Below are 18,781 nucleotides of genomic sequence, written 5' to 3' on the forward strand. Positions count from 1 at the left end.
GTGCTTGTCTACATGGGTGCCTAGTTGCCTGATACCTTTCACTCACAGCAGTCACAACCAGCATTTTCTACCATACAAAGGATTAGACAATTCTTAATCTTGTAACCTTATGTGTCACACACAGCAAAAAAAAACAGGGCAGATGCACAGCAACAGATTCCAGCTCAGCTGGGCACCTGGAGGGCAAATCTAACACCTTGTGTTCATTTCCTCTTTACACACTTAGGGAAGCAGCAGTATGAATGCTTGGGTGGTGGTGAGGTTTTTCATATGGATGTAAAAGCATGAGGTTGAAGGATGAGTTTAGATTTGAGTACCTAGTTTCATTCTCGTAATGTGTGTTACATACCAGTAGGCAAGAGCTCAGGTTCTGCTTTGTTGTTGCAGTGCCAAAATTGTGGAGTAATGTCTAGTTTGATTTGAGGATCAGAAACCATAAGGAGGGCAGACTGTCAGGGTTTACTTTGCCTGTGGTAAGGCAGGAAGGGTAAGGTATGAAGTGGAACAGTCACTCTACTCTCCTGCTTACCTGGAGATTGAAAGGGATTTAATGTAATGGATTTCATCCTCCTAGACGGAGCCTTTGCTTTCAGAAGTATTGATCTAGTCCATCTTCTCCATTAGCAGGATTATCTAACTATGTGTTTTTCTTCTCTTAAAGTTTTCACATGAGGAGCCTTGACAACATAATTTCCTGGCAAACCTATACAGATACATAAAAGAAGCTATCTAATGCCGTGTGTTCTTGAGCTTGCTTCCTATTTCTTTCTTTCTTGACTCCAACCTCAAGTGTTGTTAAAATGGAAGTTATGTCTAAGTTGTAAACTTTTCCCTGACACACAGAAAAATTGCAAGTTTTTTTTTGTAAACTTGTGGCAAGGTGATAAAATCTGTTTTTCTTTGTCCTCACTTTTTTGTACGGTGACGTGTGATTGCATGTAAGAAATAATAATCTAAACCTGTGTTGTGCGTGTTGCTCTACAGCTTCTTGATTCCTTTTTTCTATAGGAAATCACTACTGTAAACAAATTTTTACTACAGTATTGTGAAATATTGAGACTACTTACAACACCTGTAATTGATTATGTTAGAACGCCAGTTCCTCACTGCTTCCTACATCATCAGTGGAGAATGCTGAACTCCTTCACAACATTCTGTGATTCTATGAATATAGGTCTTTGGAGGAGCACATCTCTTTCTACTGTCTGTGTGATGAATATGGCTCCCAAGTGGCATATATGGCTCAATTGGAGTTCATGTTTCCATTGTTTTCTGTTGTTACTATCCATTCCACATCTGTCTGAAGAGAGTGAAACTTTCCTGTAATTATGGAGATGGTCCTCTGCAGAGAATTAGGGATTTCAGTGAAGAAAGAGCACTGTGCGTTGTTAGAAGTTCAGTTCTCACAGTGGCATGGCACAGCAATGTGCTTCTCACTCTCTGCATTGCAGAGTGCATTGTGTCAAACAATGAAGCCACCTTTGCACATGCAATCACAAGCTCTGTTGAGCTGTAATGTATGGCATGCTGCTGGATGATGATATTTAAGAAAAGCATTAAGCATTATGCGTATAAGATGGGATCTTTTTTATTTCTTGGAGGCCTTTCACATCTTGACCTTGTTCCAGGTCAGTCAACCTGTGAAAACATCAGCTCCTGTCAGCAGTTGCAACTCAGGGAGAGCAGCATGTTCTCCATTTGCTGGAGGAGTTGTGAAAATTCATAGAGCACTGTATTTTTGTACTTATAAAGCAGCTGTCCTTGTACCTCCACTCTGATAGCAATGTAAAAGTTTACTTAATATTCTCCAGGTCCTTTGTGCAGACACTGTGAATGCCACACAGGTGTAAACTGGGCTCTACATTTTGGACTGTTGTAATTTCTTCACCACAGTTTTCAGCAGGAGTGTGTACCATCAAAGACCTTCTCATTCAAAGTAAATATTGAAGTGGTAAATTGCTTAATCCATCTTCTAACTGAAAGCTACTGATACTGAAGGACAAAAATGGGAGATGAGTTGACAGGGCAGTCCTTTATCACAGAAATGTGAACAGAAGACCTCAGATTGTCACAGTTCACCCTTGATATCCATCTGGAATTGGGAATATCTTCTCCTTCAGACTTCAACAGCTTGTCACATTAGGCTATATTATGTCAAGTTGTGTCACTCTGGAACCCCATCAGGTACCTTTTTTATTTTTACACTAAGTGATTTAAAGGAGATCAATCAATGAAATCAATGGCAGAAAAAAGAAATGCTTTCTCACTCACTGCAGGAACTTTCTGTCATAGGAGGTTACAGAAGCAAATGCTGTGGATGAATATCAACTCCTGAACCATTTAATGAGATTGCTAGGGTGCATTAAAAAGAGTGTGACCAGCAGGCCAAGAGAGGTGATCCTTCCCCTCTTCTCTGCCCTGGTGAGACCATATCTGGAGTACGGTGGGTAGTTCTGGGCTCCTCAGTTCAAGAAGTTCAGGGAACTTCCAGAGAGAATCCAGGAGAGAGCCACAAAGACCATTAGGCTCCTGGAATCTGTGTTTCTGTAGTTCTGTGCTGATGGTTGGAGAAGATGACACATACAGGAATATATCTTGTGTTCTACCTTTGTTCTTGGTCGTGGCTCTTTTTTTGATACGTTTTCTGCATTGTGTAGCAGAGCATGTATGTACGTTAGGAATAAATATTTTTATTCTGGATCTTTAGGCACGGAATGGTCTAGGGAGCAGAACAAGCTTCACATCCCCCGGAGCATGAAGCAGGGAAAATGTGGCATGCTTGTTCAAAACTTATTTGTGCTTTATTAGTGATAGATCTTATTTAACCTCCCCCTCCCTTCAAATCTATACAAAATATTCCATCTCTCTTCCTGCATTACTGAGATACTTGTGTAACAAAAGGCATCTTTTGATAAAATTGTACAATATTGCAAGTACTGAGTGTGAGTGAATAGTAAATCATTTTGAGCCCCGTAATGAAAATGGCTTTATGAGCTCCCAAATACTTGAAAAATACTGTGTTTAGGAATAGTTGACAATTTTGAGTTATTCAGTACCTCCCTGCATATAGTTCCAAAGTTCATGAAACTATTGTGGCAGACTGGAAGTTATCCTACCATGACCTAGACACTATTTTGCTTTGGGCTCAGTATGCTCTTTGTTATTAAACTTATCATAGAAAGTCTTGAATAACCTGACTTGAGTTTCCCAATGATGAGCACTACTGGGTTATGCACTGTTTTGGTCATGAACTCTTGTCCATGAAAATAACCTGGCAGTGTCTTCTTTGAATGTGCATACATATGGAACAAGACCCATAGTTTCTGCCTTCTGGAGCTACAGGGGAGGGTACTTAAGTTTAGCAGAGAATTGTGCCTATTTTTTGTATTAACTGAATTAACTTCTAGATAATAGTAAAGGGCTTTCATGAGGAAGGGGCAATGATTTATTACTTTAGAATTTATTCTCCCTTGTATCTATGTGTTGCTATATAAACATGCCACCCCAATGCAGTTCTCTTGTGACATTTTAGTAGGGCTTGTTTCTAGCTACCTTTCAATGAGTTTATGGTTTCAGAGAAGAATTAACTCTTCTCCTAAGTCATTTTTGTTTTGCTGAAGCCTCCTTCTCGTGCTTGAATACCAGTAGTCTGCTGCTGGTTGCTGAAGTTCATTTTGAAGTCTATAACTGTTACATCAGTGTGTGGCCTCTAAGTTGCAAATATTGGAGCTGCTATACAAGTCAAAGTTGAAAAAAGGAAACCCACTTCTTCGTAAACACGGGCTCTGGCATTTTGGATAGTCAGGAGACAGAGGTACCATTTAAAAGAAAGAACAAGGGAAGTGACTTGGATTCAGATGATATGCTGCCAACTTTGAAGAATGCACTGGCTGGCTGTAGTGCTGGAGTCACAGAAAGAGGCGGATGAAATCAGAATGCCTGGACTTGGAACTCTGTTCCAAATCCTAAACTCCCTTTGAATCATGTAAATTCTTTACATCCACAGTGCCTTTGGCTGAGTTCCGCATCTGTTTCCAGTTATGTAAACAACCACCTCCTTTTCTTTGTTTGAACATTGCTTTCAGGTTTTACCTAATGGCCTCTCATTCTTATACTGGAAGAGATGCTGTATTGTCCATTTCTGTCCAACCTCTCCATACCACTACTGATTTTACTGACCCCTAAAATAATTTCTAAATCAAATCTTTTGCAAACCTCTGCTATACAGAAGTTATTCATAATGCCTTTCTGAATCTTTTCCATTCTAATATATCCTTTCTGACATGAATTCTCACTGAGGAAAAATGGGATTCAAATCTGGATCATATGGGTTTTAATTACAAGTCCTCTCTAATATCTCCATTTCAGCATTTGTGCAATATTTCAGTGATGTGAGGGTGAGCAGCTCCTCTCCCTTACTATGTTATTCTTCATCTGTGTTTTAACAAATAGAGGCAACTGGGAAGAAGATGAAGGCAAAAGCTCCAGTTGCTTCATGATCACAAGTCCTTGAAAATGAGCTGATGTTGTTTTAGAGGGAATGTACTAATGATCTTAGCAGGTTGCATCTCCAAACCAGTTTTACAGGCGGTAATTTCTGAACTGTTTCAGGAAGACCTGCTAACCAAGCAAACGTCTGCAGTGTAGATATTCAAAGCACTAGGTAAACTCAATTTGTCTTCTGAAGTTTAGTTTCAGACATCTGCAACTGTTTATCTTGGTTCATCACTTTGCATGCAGAACATTGTAAAAATGCAAAAGCCTGTAACCAGTACAATTTGCTGCCAGTACATCCCTAAATGTGGACTCAATGCTCTGGGGTTTTTTTTTCCACTTTACTATGGGAGAATTCATTCCATAGAAAACAAAACACAACTGGATCCCCCCCCAAAATCCTAAATATTAAATGACACTGAGTTTTCTGCTACCAAGGGGCAGACCCAGCCCGTATGCTGCTTGTTAAAACCCTTAAGCTAATAAGGCACTCATCCAAAGCTCTGACCTTAGGCTGATAAACACAAAAAGTCACCCAAACCTGATCAAGCTCATTATAAACATCGAATTTTTGAACAATTAAAAAGATAAAGAGCTGGAGCTTGAAAATAAAGACGTAGCCTAAGGTAATGTTCACAATTTAAAATGGATTTGAAAACACGAAGTTTTCATGGCAAAGACAATTATTTTAGCTCTATAGCTAGCACTGAGAGTTAGTCTCACTGTTACTGAGCTGAATAAGATGACTTGCATAGTGGCATTTCTTGAATAATTTTAAGAAGCAACCCTGGACCAATAAAACACAGGGTTGTTTCCATTAATAACGTCCACTGATTAAATGAAAGAGATAAAAGATAAAGGGCTTCAGAAATGGAAGTCATTGTAAATGGGCCATTCAGACTATCTTTCCTCTGTTTCTGAATCTTCCTTGGGATTATGAGATATTACAGTTTTCAGATTTACAGACAAAACATGAACAAACAATGCCTGAAAATGCTGCCTGCAATTCTAATCAGCCATGTGCCACTGGTCTTACAAAAGGATTCTGACTTCTCTTTTCAAAGCTGACTTATTTTTCCAGTCTCAGCTGTGTTTGGGAACCATCCACAAATTCATGATTTAAGCTGCCCTGTGAGCCCCCTCATCTTGACTCTTGTCAATTCTTTTCAGTGCTAGCTGGATAATACCTGCATTGAGTTACAGCAACCACTTCGAAACCCCTTTTCCACTTCTCTGGGCATTTCAAGTCCAAAAAGGCTGGGGAAGATTGGGCTGCTCCATGACAGTACTGGTGCAGATCTATTTCTGTAGTAGTAATAATAAGGCAATGGGTACTTAGCAGAGTGTGTTTGCCAAATAATGCTGTTGAGACTGGTTATTCATCATAAATAGAAACTATTTATTTATAATATTATCAAAACCATCTTATTTTCCAGGAAAACAACAGTTCTATCCAAACTTCTTTTTGTTAAAAACCACATCTCCACAAAGAGCTCTTTCTCTTCCAGGCAAACTGGTATCTTTTAGCCTGACCTACTTTTGCCTTATCTATTAACCCCGCTCATATTTTTGTTGCTATGTGTGACGTTTTGGTACTACTTAGATCAAATTGTAATTTAGACACTTTGGAGAGAAACTGGGCTCGACTCCCACTTTTCACCAGAAATTTTGAGTAATTTCAGTTCTTGTTCTTCAAAATGGGGAAACACTGCCTGTGTCATCTTGTGTGGTTAAAGCATCATTCCTCAAGGTTTTACTGTCTTTCATTACGTGTCTGTGTGGCGCCAAATGCAACAGGGGCTCTGTTGTTGGTTCTTCTGTGTGCTATTGTAACCTTAAATAAGGACATTGTGTGTCTTTAGCAGAGAGCAAGAGCGAAGATAGCTCTTACCTTTCCTTGAAACTGTTGCACTGATTAATGTTGATGAGCTTTCTGCACTTGGAAACCTAGCAGTCCTCTTTCACAAGTGGCATAAGTGAGGTGCAAAGGAGCGCAAGGCATTGCGCAGCCCCCTGCTAGGATGCCGGGAAGAAGTTTGGCATCCCAGTTCAGTTGACAGTATTTATTTCACTGCAAAATAGTTTCATGGCAAGTAGTTTCTTACTGTCAAAGGCACTTTCCATTCACTTCATAAATTACTTTGAGCTTTGACAAGTCCTTCAAATTTGTTTTCCCCTTTCCTTGCCCCAGTGTGTTACAAAAATGGCTTGATGGATATTTTGAAAGTTGACAGGCCAGTAGATCTTTCTGAACTAAAATACATTCTCTGTTTAAGGGCATCACAGAAGCCAAAAGGGAGAAGAGAATAGCACGGAATTTTATTCAAGGGTAGTTTTTTCTTCGGCAACAAGCTGTGTGCCTTACATATTATCAAAAACTTTGGAAATGGGGTTTAAAAACATGGTTCTTCCAGTCCTATCAGTAGGTTCTGGTGAAAATGTAACTTGTTGTGGCCTTACTATATATTCCTTTTTAATGACATTGTTGCATTTTATTAGTATTTTGTCTATTTAAAGCAGGGGGATTCTTACTCATTGCTTTTGAACTGTTATTTCCCTGTTGCCTTGGAATCCTTTCCAGCAGTGTGCTTCGTGTGTGCTGTGGGTTTCATTTCTTCAACTTTCCCCTTTTTGATTGTTGTGGGTTTTTGTTGTTGTTGTTTCAGGTTTTTTTTTGTTTTATTTTTTTGTGTGAGGTTTGTTTTTTCACATCTAATGTATTTGGGCCGTTGTTACACGTCAGGGAGATGCTTGAGTTCTTGATTTTCTCTCTTTTTTTTAAAATCAAATCAGAGCACACACGATCTTCTTACAATTCTGTGTTTGATGACATTAAAATAATATTCTTTCCTTAAAAAAAGATTTTTTGAATGTTACTGCTTACGTTTGACAAAAATTTAATACCTTAGATATCACTTTTGTTAATATAACTGGATGCAATGCATTATAAAATGCACTGAGGTCAATACCTGGCAAAGATTTTTATGAGAGAAGGAATTCATAATGTGATTTTAAAAAGTATTATTTATTTCTATTATTTCTAACTATTATTTCCTTACCGGGGTTTCTAATAACACTTTGGCCCAGTGGACAAACTTGAGTGAGTTCCCCAGCTTAAATCTTAGTCCCAATATCTTGTGATTTTCTTTCCATTTCAGGTACCTCCCTGTGAAAGGAAGGTACCTGAATGTATTCTGATTGTGGCACACTCCAGAAATGGGGCATCTATTAAGATAATGAGTCAGGTAAAGGGAAAAGAAAATTCTCAGCATTTTCTGGGAGTTTCACCTGAGCAGAACGTGAGTAGGAACATCAGAATATATCCCATGATCCAGATTAATAATGTTAATAAATCTTTACAAGAGCTAGCATCTGTTTCGTGACTATTCATTGTCTATGAGATAAAGCCCTGCTGTTTTGAGTAGGGAATATTGGTCAAGACACTGGAGTTGTCCCCCGTGCTTTGTGAAGAGCGTTGTGCTATCTTTAGTATCCACCGGGATGATTAGAAAGAGTTCAGATGGGATGAGTGTTGAATTTCTCATCTAAAGGATGCCATTTCCAGTATTGGCTTCACTCAACATAATGCTTCACAGATCTGAGCATCTGTGAGATGTGCCATCCATTTCTTCTTGAGCAACAGGCAGGGTATCAAATAGAAGCGATGAGAGCAATTGATTGCTTTTACTGGTTTTGGTTAGTTCCACACATACAGTGTTCTGCAGCTGATTTTAAAGGAGGGTAAGGGGTTACAAATCAGAAATATCAAACCTTTGTTTCCAGATTATCTTCCTTAGATATTTGTTTAAACTTCCAATGTATAGAAATATTAATATGAAAAAAACATTAATTAAGTCAGAGGAGAAACTTTTGCTGAAGTTCGTGGACCAGGGCAAAAGAGAACAGAACTCAGTAACTGGTGTGTGTTTGCTGAGAGTCCAGCCTCTTTTGTCCTTTGCTACTCCTTTCCTCTATAAATCGAAATTGAGGCTTTTCTTGTTTTTTCTTTCTTGATTTCATTTGTTACCTTGGCACTGTGGACTGTATGACTGTACATCTTTCATAAAATGCCTTGAGATGTCTCAGCATGATAAGGTGCTAATTAAATTGAAGCTGTTGTCAAAGTGGAAGAGGGAGTAAGAGTTCAGGGCTACCTGGTTTATACACTAGTTTAGTTGATGACTTCAGTGAAACTGAACAGGAAAACTTCAGACACTTATGAAATCAGAAAACTTATGCTAACTCATATTAGCTAGCTCTCAAAATGTTATTAATTGAGTTTGGATGTGTACACAAAAGCCTGGGAGGAACCCGAGGTAAAATCTCTTGAGTCTATATGAGTGTATCACAAAAATAGCAGTTCCAAGGTCTTGGTGGTATAGCTAGTTCTTCTTGCGTTCAGCATAGTGTGAATTTGCACCAAAACTGCCCTCATTTTACCTCTTGTGTTTTGTGGCTGCATTGCGTACTTTACACTGCTTGTAGGATTCTTCATAATAAAAAAGGTTTTGTGATTGGCTGTTATTAAGATCCAGCTGAAATTCTAAGATCTAAGGAGGGTATTCATTCCACAAGTGGTTTTGTTCATATCTCTAAATTCCTATCAGTTCCTGGAATCATGTTTTACATTTGGCTTGTCTGTCTTTATATAACAATCTAAGGTTTCTTTGAATGCATGACTAAATGTTAGGCTTCTCAAATTGGAATTGCAATCAAAAGTGTTCTTTGTTCTGAAAGCTGTAAGGAGGAGACATAGCCACTTATATTTTGCTAGAGATTTATAAACAATGCTTTACTCTTGGGTTAGTTAGCATAATGTCTTTGGATCAAGATGAAAATCACAACTTGCTAGATAGAAAAGGCGAGGTAAACATCATAGATTCTGAAGGCTTTATGTGAAGGCCTTATGTGGTTTTCAATTTTTTTCAAAAACAAATGGATTTGTGAAAATTAGGTTGTATAACTTAATACAAACGTTGGCGCAGTAAGAAAACTTTGTAAATTGATTGAAGGACATGAATTTATCACTGAGCTGAAAGAGAGAAAGAAAAAGGTAGAGGAATTCAACTATTTGCAATTTGCTTTGAACTTTAGAGAGATTTTGTCCATTTCTGAAACAAGTTTTCCCATTCCATATTTAAATAAACCCAATAGTCTAGTATTTGAGTCTCCATCTCAGTAGTACTTGGTGCTCTAATTCTGTACAAACCCCAAATTTGGCTGAACTCAATGTGTTATGTAGTGCTAATAAAGAAAGTTGTAAAAGATGGGGCATTTCTACACTTAGATTTGAAGCTGGTATGAGGGGACATAGAGATGGCTGGAGACATGAACCAGAATAGCTGTGGAAGGCTAGCCCAGTAGTTTGATGAACATCAAGTATGACTGCCCTTCAGAATAAATGGAGATGCTGTCTTGCTTAGGCAGCCTGCCCCATTGTCACGTAGGTGGGGCAGCTGTAGGCAAATAAAAAAGGCTTGTTCAGCTGTTGCTAACAAGCTGCACCTGAGCTCTTTAGCACCAAGTGCAGTGACTCTGACAAAGGTGCCTTTAATCAAATGTTTTCAGAGGAATGATGAAGATGGTCTAAAAATGATGTTTTGGAACTACTGTCCAGAAAGCACATATTTTCTATGTGGAAAGACATGTTAAAATGGAATTTTCTGTATTTCAGTTTGTGCCTATTGCCTCCTGTCCTGAGAAGTGTTTGGCTTCATCTTCTTTACTCCCCACAGTTAAATATTTATACACATGGGCAAGATTCCCCCTGAGATTTCCTTTCTTCAGGCTGAACAAACACAGCTCTCAGCCTCTCCTCATAATGACGGATGCTTGAGTTCATTCATCAACTTTGGGGCCTCACTCCAGTCTATCATGCTCCCATTCCTTAGTTATGCATGGCTGAGATGGTGGTAGCTGTGACCTTAATGCCTGGACAAGGGTGACTTCACTTGGTGTGGCCTCCCAGCTGGAGAGTATGTTTTGACCATTTGTGAATCTGCCTATCAGCAATGTTGGCTGAGAAGGATCTTTTCCCTTAGTATGCATCATCTAATAACTAAGGAGTTTCCTTCTATCGTGTTAGAGAGATAAATGTAAGTGATGAGTTGAGATGACAGAGCAGTAGCGTGTCATCTTGAAATCCAAGATCAAAAATCAAACAGAAATCTAGGAATCTACTTTGAATGTGCCACTGTTACCAGAATTTGGGTCTTGCTTTAGTGTTTTCCATGCTCCCTACAGGACTTGCACCTTTCTATCACCTCATCTTCTTAGTGATAGATATTATGTTTGCAAAAAGAAAAAAAAATTAGAGTGAGAGAAGGAGGCTTGGTATAGTTTATTCCTCTGCAGTGCTTCCAGGACCTAAAATCTCCTAGATAGAGGGTTCTCAGAGCTGTTACATGAGGACAGGATCGATTCAGTCAATCAGACGGAAAACCTACTGTCAGACTCTCAGACCTTTAACCTGCTCCTCAGAATTATTAGAACTCCCAAATCTCTTTGCAAGCCTTTTCTATTAGACAGATATTCCCATGTTTTGATTTTTTTGCTCCAGAAGTAATTTTTTTTTATAATTACCTTCATTGAACTGCACTTACCATCTGTGAAGTGAGAGGCACTTAAATGATTTATTAGCCTGGGTTCCTAAAATGTGCTGAACAGCATGAGATTGATCTGGCTAGTGACAAATACAGGATACATGACAATGGATAGGTGGTCAGTGTTTGATGAAGCATTATGCTGCTCTGGTGGGGGCTTGCTCTATGGGGGCATGCTGGCTCTCTTCCAGTTGAGCAGTAGATCGATAGAAGGCAGGTATGCTGTGACTCAGAAATACAAAGAAATCTCTTAAAGCACAGTTCTCCTCTTGAAAAAATACTGTGCCTCTTGTTTCTGAAGTAACTCTCCATTAAAAAGGCTCTAAAAAGCTTTCTGGCAGCCAGGAAAACCTTTTGAGAATCCAAAAGTTTACTCAGATTCTTTTTTCCTTGTGCACTGATTGAAATTCTGCAGGCTGATTTTGGTCCTCACCTTGTTTCTCCCCTTGCAAGTTATGTCCATGATATGTAAGATGCTTTCCACACTTTTTCCTCAACCCTGTACAACACGGTTAATGTTCAGTAAGGTTCAATAGAGGCAGCACAGTATGGAAGAGAAAGCTGAGCTGTGCAGTTCTAGCTACAAGCATAATTAGTAGCACTGAAAGGCTGTAGGCATGAGGACTACCTAAGTGGGGAATATGGTTCCTAGCTAAGCAGGAGTTGGGAAGGAGGAGTACGTGCCTTTCATGCAAGTAAAATTCTGTCTGTGGTAATAGGCAGGGGCTCCAGGCTTACATCTCCAGCTGCATTCTCATCTGAGCAGGGCTGTGAAACCCTGCCACTCACAGAGCAGCGTTTTGCTTCCCCTTGTAGCAGATACTCACAACTTCTGCTGACCTCAGAACTCGGCAGGAGCCTAGATGAAGCAGCTTCATCCCTTCACAGTGATGAGGTGCCACCAAGCAGCTGATCTCACAGATGCAAGGGACTGCAGGTGAGCCAGAGCCTTCTCTGTGCAGATTGCCTGGAGGATCATCACAGGAACACTGGCAAGGAAGAGTAGGTTGCAAAGCTAACATCAGTGGTGTGCTCCTGCTGGGGGTTAAGCATCTGCCTTCCCCCTTTTCTCAGCATAAACGGAGAGGAAAAAAATCCAGTGCAGACACCGTGTTAATCTTTTTTCCCAACACAATTTAACATATGCAAAGAAGCACAGGAGAAATTAGGGAGAATAATAAAAAAGAATGTGCGTGAGTTGGTTTACTATAAGCCCTAAAATAGCTTGGACCAACGCTGATTTAATGTGCTGGGTTCCAGATCTGCCTCTGTGTTGCAGTAGTAAATAGAATCAGTGCCGTGCCTGGCAGCTGGCACTGGAGCAGGAGGGCTGCTTTCAGTAGCAGCTAACTCAGTGGCCAAGCCTATGCAAGGTGACAGTGGCCAGCTACCAACCACCCCATGGCTTTTCTGTGCTCCCAGCACCTGCCTTGGGTGATATGGACCACGTGTGAGATGTGAAGTGTGTTCTCAGTGCAAAATTAGGCAGCAAAGGAGCCAAGAAGGCACAGAGAAGGAAAGGAGGTGAGGGATGTTGGAGAGCTGCCTGGGAAGGATGGGGTTTGTAGGGAATTTTCCCTGTGTCTTGGGCTCAGCCTTATCCTGATTAATGGCTGGCAGGTGGACAGGAGGAAAGCCCTACCATGGGGAAGTTACAAAGCATGTAGGGAACTTTGGGACTGACCTGAGTACCTGTAATTTCTGGGGGTCAGATATCATTCGAAATTAGACAAACTAGCATAGCTGTTAATTGTGTTTGTACTCTGTACTTTGATGACCTTGAGCTCAGTTTTGGAGCCAGAACATTAATTTCTATCTATGTACAGGGTGTTTCTCTGTCTTCCAGTTGTGATTGCTCTTAGCAGTCCTACTGCACTGCTTTTACTTGAAACACTATCTTCTTCATCTGCTGTATGTGCCCCATATTGTAGATGTTGAATTTGTAACTTTACTTTTTCCACTGTTCTCTCCTAAAACAAAGGTTCTCGTGTCTCACTACCTGCACAGTAGTTTTTCTCCTCTACCTGACTTTTTTTTATCCCAACTTTTCCTGGTATCCATAGAACATCAGTAAAATTGAATCAGATCTACATTCTGACCTACCATAATCCTGGAGTAAGTTCAAACTCTGGGTCACATTTGTTGGTAGGGTAGGGGTGGTGAAGAGGACAGACTTTGGGAAGCACAAAAAGAGTACAGGGAGAAGGAATCCTCACGTATTATTCCTCTTTACTGGCTGATGATTTCGTATGCCCTGAAGAGCAGCATGTGGTCAAATGGAGATGGTGAGAAGCAGAGACAGATGGCAACATGTGATTTGGAAGGAACACAGGGTTTTACACCCAGTCTGAAAAGCAAAATCAGAGCCCTGAATGCTCATGATTCTTTTGGTCTAGTTGATATCGTGTGTTTCATTATCCAAATATCAGGATTTAAACTGGCCTATATGCCAAAGATTTATTTTGATTTCCTCTTTATTTTGAACCCGCATTCCTTCAGTAGAGTGCTATTCCTTCTGACCTCCAAATGAGTGAATAGGGTCATTTTTGGTGGGCAGACAGCCCAAAGGAGCTGGGCGGAGAAGAGGACAGACTTTTGCAGGTGGCAGCCCTGGGCATAGGACAGCTGCTTTACGCTGCATTGATAAATGCAAAGAAACTTTCAGGTCAAACTCGTATCTTCTCTTCTTTATTTCCCATGCCTCCTTCTGGGCCTACAGCTTGGGCTGCAGAAGCTGAGATAGAGGTGTTTGCTGGAGTTTTCCTGAGCGACCCAATGCTTCTCAGCTCCAGGCATGGTGACAGGCACACTGCTTGCTGCAGCAGGGCCATTCCTTCTTCAGAGCTGTGCCAGGAGGCTTCACGAACTGTTTCCTGGGAGCACCCTAGCGGGGCTGGGATGATGCAGCAGGCTGGGGCTGGGGCTCCACGCCAGCAGCAGATAAGTGGTGAGGCTGCCAGTTCTGCTTACAGCTCACTCGAGGTGTTTGCTGTCCTCAGATTCAAAAGGCTTAGGAGTCCAAGGAATTAAAATAAATGAACAAGCAGGTGGGAAAGAGCTAGAGGAAAAGACCAAAATATTTTTAAAGCTCTTCTTCATCAGCAACCCATAAGTGATGAATCTGCAGGGTACAGTCCGGTTTAAACTGGCTTTGGGAAACTGAGGTTAGCTCACTTAGCTTAATAATTAAAGGAATGAAAGGCATTCCTACACACTGCACTAAAGATGAGTGAGGTTTTATCTCTGTGCTGCTAACAGTTCCACTGACATGTTCATAATGCTGTAACACATTTCTCTGCACATACAGCAAAGAAGAGGGCTGGTGGCAATGGGCCAGAATCACTTAGATCATTTTACCAGGGGCACACCAGAGACCAGGGGACCCCATCAAGGAGATGCTTTTTCCAGTCTGTAGCACCCCGTGCTGTGACGTTTCTCATACTGTTGTCCCCCCGTATTACTTCTGACAACACAAAAAGTGATTGTTGTCTTTAGATATAAAAATCAGTTTAACTCAAGCCAGGGTCAAACTGCTGTCACTGTATTCATATATAGGTTTCAACTACTTTTGTCACCGTGAGAGTTGGAAAATTGCAGCTCTGGGTAAGGTCAAACCAGGGTTACAAACTTTCTTTGTGAGCAATTGAGTATGAAACAAAATCTGATTTGCTCACATACAGGTAATGTTTGTTTCTCCTCCTCTTTAAAGTGCAATCCTGCTTCTCCATGTTCGTTTTAAATAATTCAGCGTTGTGAAACAGGAGGGCTTGAGAAATTTCAGAAATAATGCATGCAAAAGGCAGGCTTTTATATTTATGATGTCTGTGGGATTCTGCAGCATCCTGGCATGATGTGTGGGTGTGTGTGTACATGTGCTTTTTTTGTACTCGCTTGCATACTCACACACCCGCACACTGTGTATGAATTGGTTATGTTACCCAAATATCTCCTAGGGATCTCTCTCTCTTTCTGTGGATCTGGTACAATTTGTACTTGAAATTACTCTAGGAATTGTACAGTTTTGTGTTAAACACCCCCACACTGATACAGACACAGATTGAAAGCAGATAGGCATTAAAAAGTGATGCTTAAGTAACTGCTGTTCTGCTCTAAGAATATTTTCTTCCGATAATTCATTTCTCAAGAGTGATGTAGGTCACATCTTGGGCCAGGAGGAAGAAGTAGGTGACTGTGTAAGGAAATGTGAGCTGTCCAGACAGAGCCCAGTTTATCACTTCCACACCTCCAAGACACAGGTCAGCCCCAGCTCACATCATAGGGGCTGAGGCTGGTTATCTGAGAGAGTAACACAGGGTTTGCAGCTTCTCATTCCAGAGGAACCAAATGGGGCAGCTCAGCTCCACTCAGGCCACTGAACAGGAAGGAATGCAGAAAGCAAGGAAACAAAATGGAGAAACTTCCCAAAAGATTGTTTCTTTCTTGTCAGTGAGAGGTGAGGCAGAAACGTATGCCTGTATGGAAGTGTGAACTTGCAGGCTCTCAGTTCTCTGTGTCAGTCCCCTCTAAAAGTAAGCGTTAGTTTCTCATCTCCTAAAGCAGAATACCTGCTGATTGACTGAGCCTAACAATAATTTCCCACTCTGATATGTTAGCTTCTTTACTTGCTCTATTATTTCCACTTATGGAATTAATGTATTCCCAGAACTCTTAGAATTCGTCTCTCAAAATGGTACTGCATGTAGTATTTGTTCTCCAGATAGCATAAAAAGTGTGTTGTATTCAGCAGTGATGAACTGTGCACGCAGAGCACAGCCCAAATGGTAGTTAAAGGTGGCAGTATCTCCCAGGGGAGGAACTGAGTGCACCCAGGCACAAATTCTGTTTTTGTGCCTTAATACTGCTGCCAGAACACTGCTGATGCATCTAGCTTAGAATAAATATTAGCCATTGGGCATTTCTCCCAGAATGTCTTCTCTTATACATAGTGGAAACCACACAGTATTTGCCTGATTTGTATTTATTTATTTATTTGTTTGTTGGTCTCAGCATAAATAGAGTTAGGGAGATGTGGGCGAACTCACAGGTTGTTTTCAAGTTTTTGAAATATCCATTTAATTGATATTCTCACCTGGGAGGCATTTCAGTTCTCTCATTTGTTCCCTTCTGGATTTTTTTTTATCATTGGTTTGGTTCTTGTGGCACTTCACTCAAATGCTTCCTAATCTGTTTTCTGTACTTCTGTCTGACTTGTTCTATCCTCTGCTGTGTTCTCTGCGTAACTGCTTTTGAGTTTAAAAGCCTGCTTTCAACCTTCCTAATTTTAAGTACTCATAACATTATTGTCTGGTATGTCAGAGATGTCTGTCTCTCTAGCATGGGTCCCTTCCCTTCCAGAAGTGTCCCCACGTCTGAGGAATCTGATCTTTCAAGTATCTTCTCAGCTAGGTATCAACCTTAGCCTCTCTTTCCAGACCAGTGTAAGGTTATTGGGAGAGTTTTCAGAGAATGTTCCTTGCTCTGAGATTTTTTTCTCAAGAGCTTAAAGGACTTCCAGAATGGCTTTCCTGCCCTTACGTATGTAATTTGTTCCAAAACAGAGTAGGCTCATTACCTTCTAAAAGGCCAATACCTCCTAAAAGCCAATTCAGACTCCTATGAGGTCTGCCACGTTAGTTGTGGCAGTCCAGTTGCCACGTAATGCTCTCTGGGGTCACAGCCCCACGTGCCTATTTGTGGATGCTAAGAATCAGCTTCAAGCCTAAGGTACAGTTTTATAGAGATGCCTGGCTGGTGGCAGGAGACTATTGTGTAAGTCTGTAAAGAGGCCAGCTTTTGGATGTGTACTTTTTCTTGGTGTCCCCATTGTACTGGTACTGGCTCATGTGATCCCCATCAAGTCCTTCCCAAATGAACACATTACAACACAGGCCCTTGCTCAGTATTTTTAGTCCAAGGCTGGATATCTCAATGGCTAAGGTTCCTTCTTGAGTGCTGACCTGACTGATTTGGAACCAGAACTGAGTTTGTCATGTTGTTTTTCGTTTGGCAGAAGGCTATGTGTTTAACAAGGCATTCACTGTATTTTCTGTTTTGCAGATGTCTGACGGCACTCCTGGATCAGCAGCTCTTGCTACATTGTTCTGCAAGTACAAAACTTCAACTAATGGGCATTAGGAACTCATGGACAGACTCCACCTCACACGCTTTTGGCAGGTATCGTGACTTGACATCATCTGCTCTATGTGGTTGAAGCCTGACACCTGTGTAGCACGACTTGCAGTTGAGCTGTGAATTGAGCATGTGAACATATCCATGACAGCTCAAGCATTCTGGAAGTCAATGATTTGCTGTGTGATTCAGTTGTCCAGCAAATGTGCTGTAGACTGGATATAGTACATGAGCTCTATCTGTTTTAGGATTTCTGATTATATCCTCTTGGCATATCTGATTTTTTTTATAATGGACTGATTTACAGTCAGATATATCTAAATTAGAAGATCCTCTGTTTCTAGACTATGATGTGGAGTTTCTTGTTTCCTTTAATTTCTCACTCCTAGGCCCGGACAATCTTCAATTTTCTGTGACAAATCTATGTCACTGTGCAATTGTAGATTTTTACACTTTCTCTTCCTTCTGTAGCTACATTCTCTTCTCTTCCTCTAAGTGGCAGATTATGTATGAAGCACCTAGTGTAGTCCTACCAGCTACGAAGACTCATTTAAATTCAACACATCCCACTGTCCTGCTAAGTGTTCTATCAATGTGCCAACTTTGCTGTATTAACCTAGGAGCAAGGGAAACTGCAAGTCTCTCAATCCTTGGGCTACAGCAGGTTTCTTTTATTTAATGAAGTTTGAGTCATTTTATAGCAGAACTGGGCTGCAATTCCAGCTGAGCCCTTTTCAGCCTGTATATCCCTCTCTGCTGCACACCTCTGGAGTGTGCAGCCAAAATGTAAGTTAATGAAGACAAAGAGGAAAGATGTTCCTGACACGGTGATTTTTCTCTCCTGTTAGGGCACTGATGCTCAGGCAGTGCTGAAAAAAGCTGCAATGCTATTGCTTCACTCTTCACAGTAACTTTTATCTTTTCCTCAGGGACACATGGAGCAAGTAACTGTTGACCACCTTAACATTTCCTAGAATTTCTGTCTCTCAAAAAATATCCCACTCCTCCCTGCAGTATCGACTTTGGTACAGACTACTCTGAGTCTCACATTTTTTTTTCCTTGTTGCCACATCTAAAACATCTAAAGTATTTCACGGGAAAATAAAGCAAGAAACAGTGGATCAAATTAGAGAGGTCCACAACTGGCTTGTATCGGTGATGACTGTGGCCCAAGCACATTTCTTTTTTAACTTTGCCATCCTTCTGTCTTCTACAATCAAAAATAAGTTAAGTGCTTTGCAATCTGTGGAATGTGGTTTTTTTTTCACATGACCACCATCTGGGCTGCAATTCCTCTGGCCTTTTGTACCTCTCTTTGTTGTTTGGGTTACTGATAGTTGTCTGTCCAGTGATGTTTGATTTTAGCTTTCTCCCTCGTCTCTTCAAGAAGTTACACCTAGAAACTTTCCCTAATTTTATCTTTGAGGTTTACACTTGTCTTGGCCTTAACAAACATATCTGAATTCTACAGTTTATTCCTGTCAGTACACTGTGCCTCACTCTTAACATGTGAGTGTTTGTCTACAGGAGGAGATACCAGTCAGGAATAACTAAGG

The 18,781-nt window shown here is 40.7% G+C and overlaps 1 long non-coding RNA gene across 3 annotated transcripts in view; it reads left to right on the plus strand.

Annotated features, from left to right (window-relative positions):
* Positions 1-18,781, plus strand: part of LOC128075341 (uncharacterized) — a 138,685-nt gene that overhangs the window by 17,649 nt on the left and 102,255 nt on the right. For all 3 annotated transcript variants that reach the window (XR_008203781.1, XR_008203783.1, XR_008203782.1), the window contains exon 2: positions 17,154-17,270. This is a non-coding gene — a long non-coding RNA (uncharacterized LOC128075341). The remainder of the gene's footprint in view (positions 1-17,153; positions 17,271-18,781) is intronic.

The sequence above is a fragment of the Tympanuchus pallidicinctus genome, unplaced genomic scaffold, assembly GCF_026119805.1.
Source record: "Tympanuchus pallidicinctus isolate F22 unplaced genomic scaffold, pur_lepc_1.0 scaffold12, whole genome shotgun sequence".
Classification (NCBI taxonomy): Eukaryota; Metazoa; Chordata; class Aves; order Galliformes; family Phasianidae; genus Tympanuchus; species Tympanuchus pallidicinctus.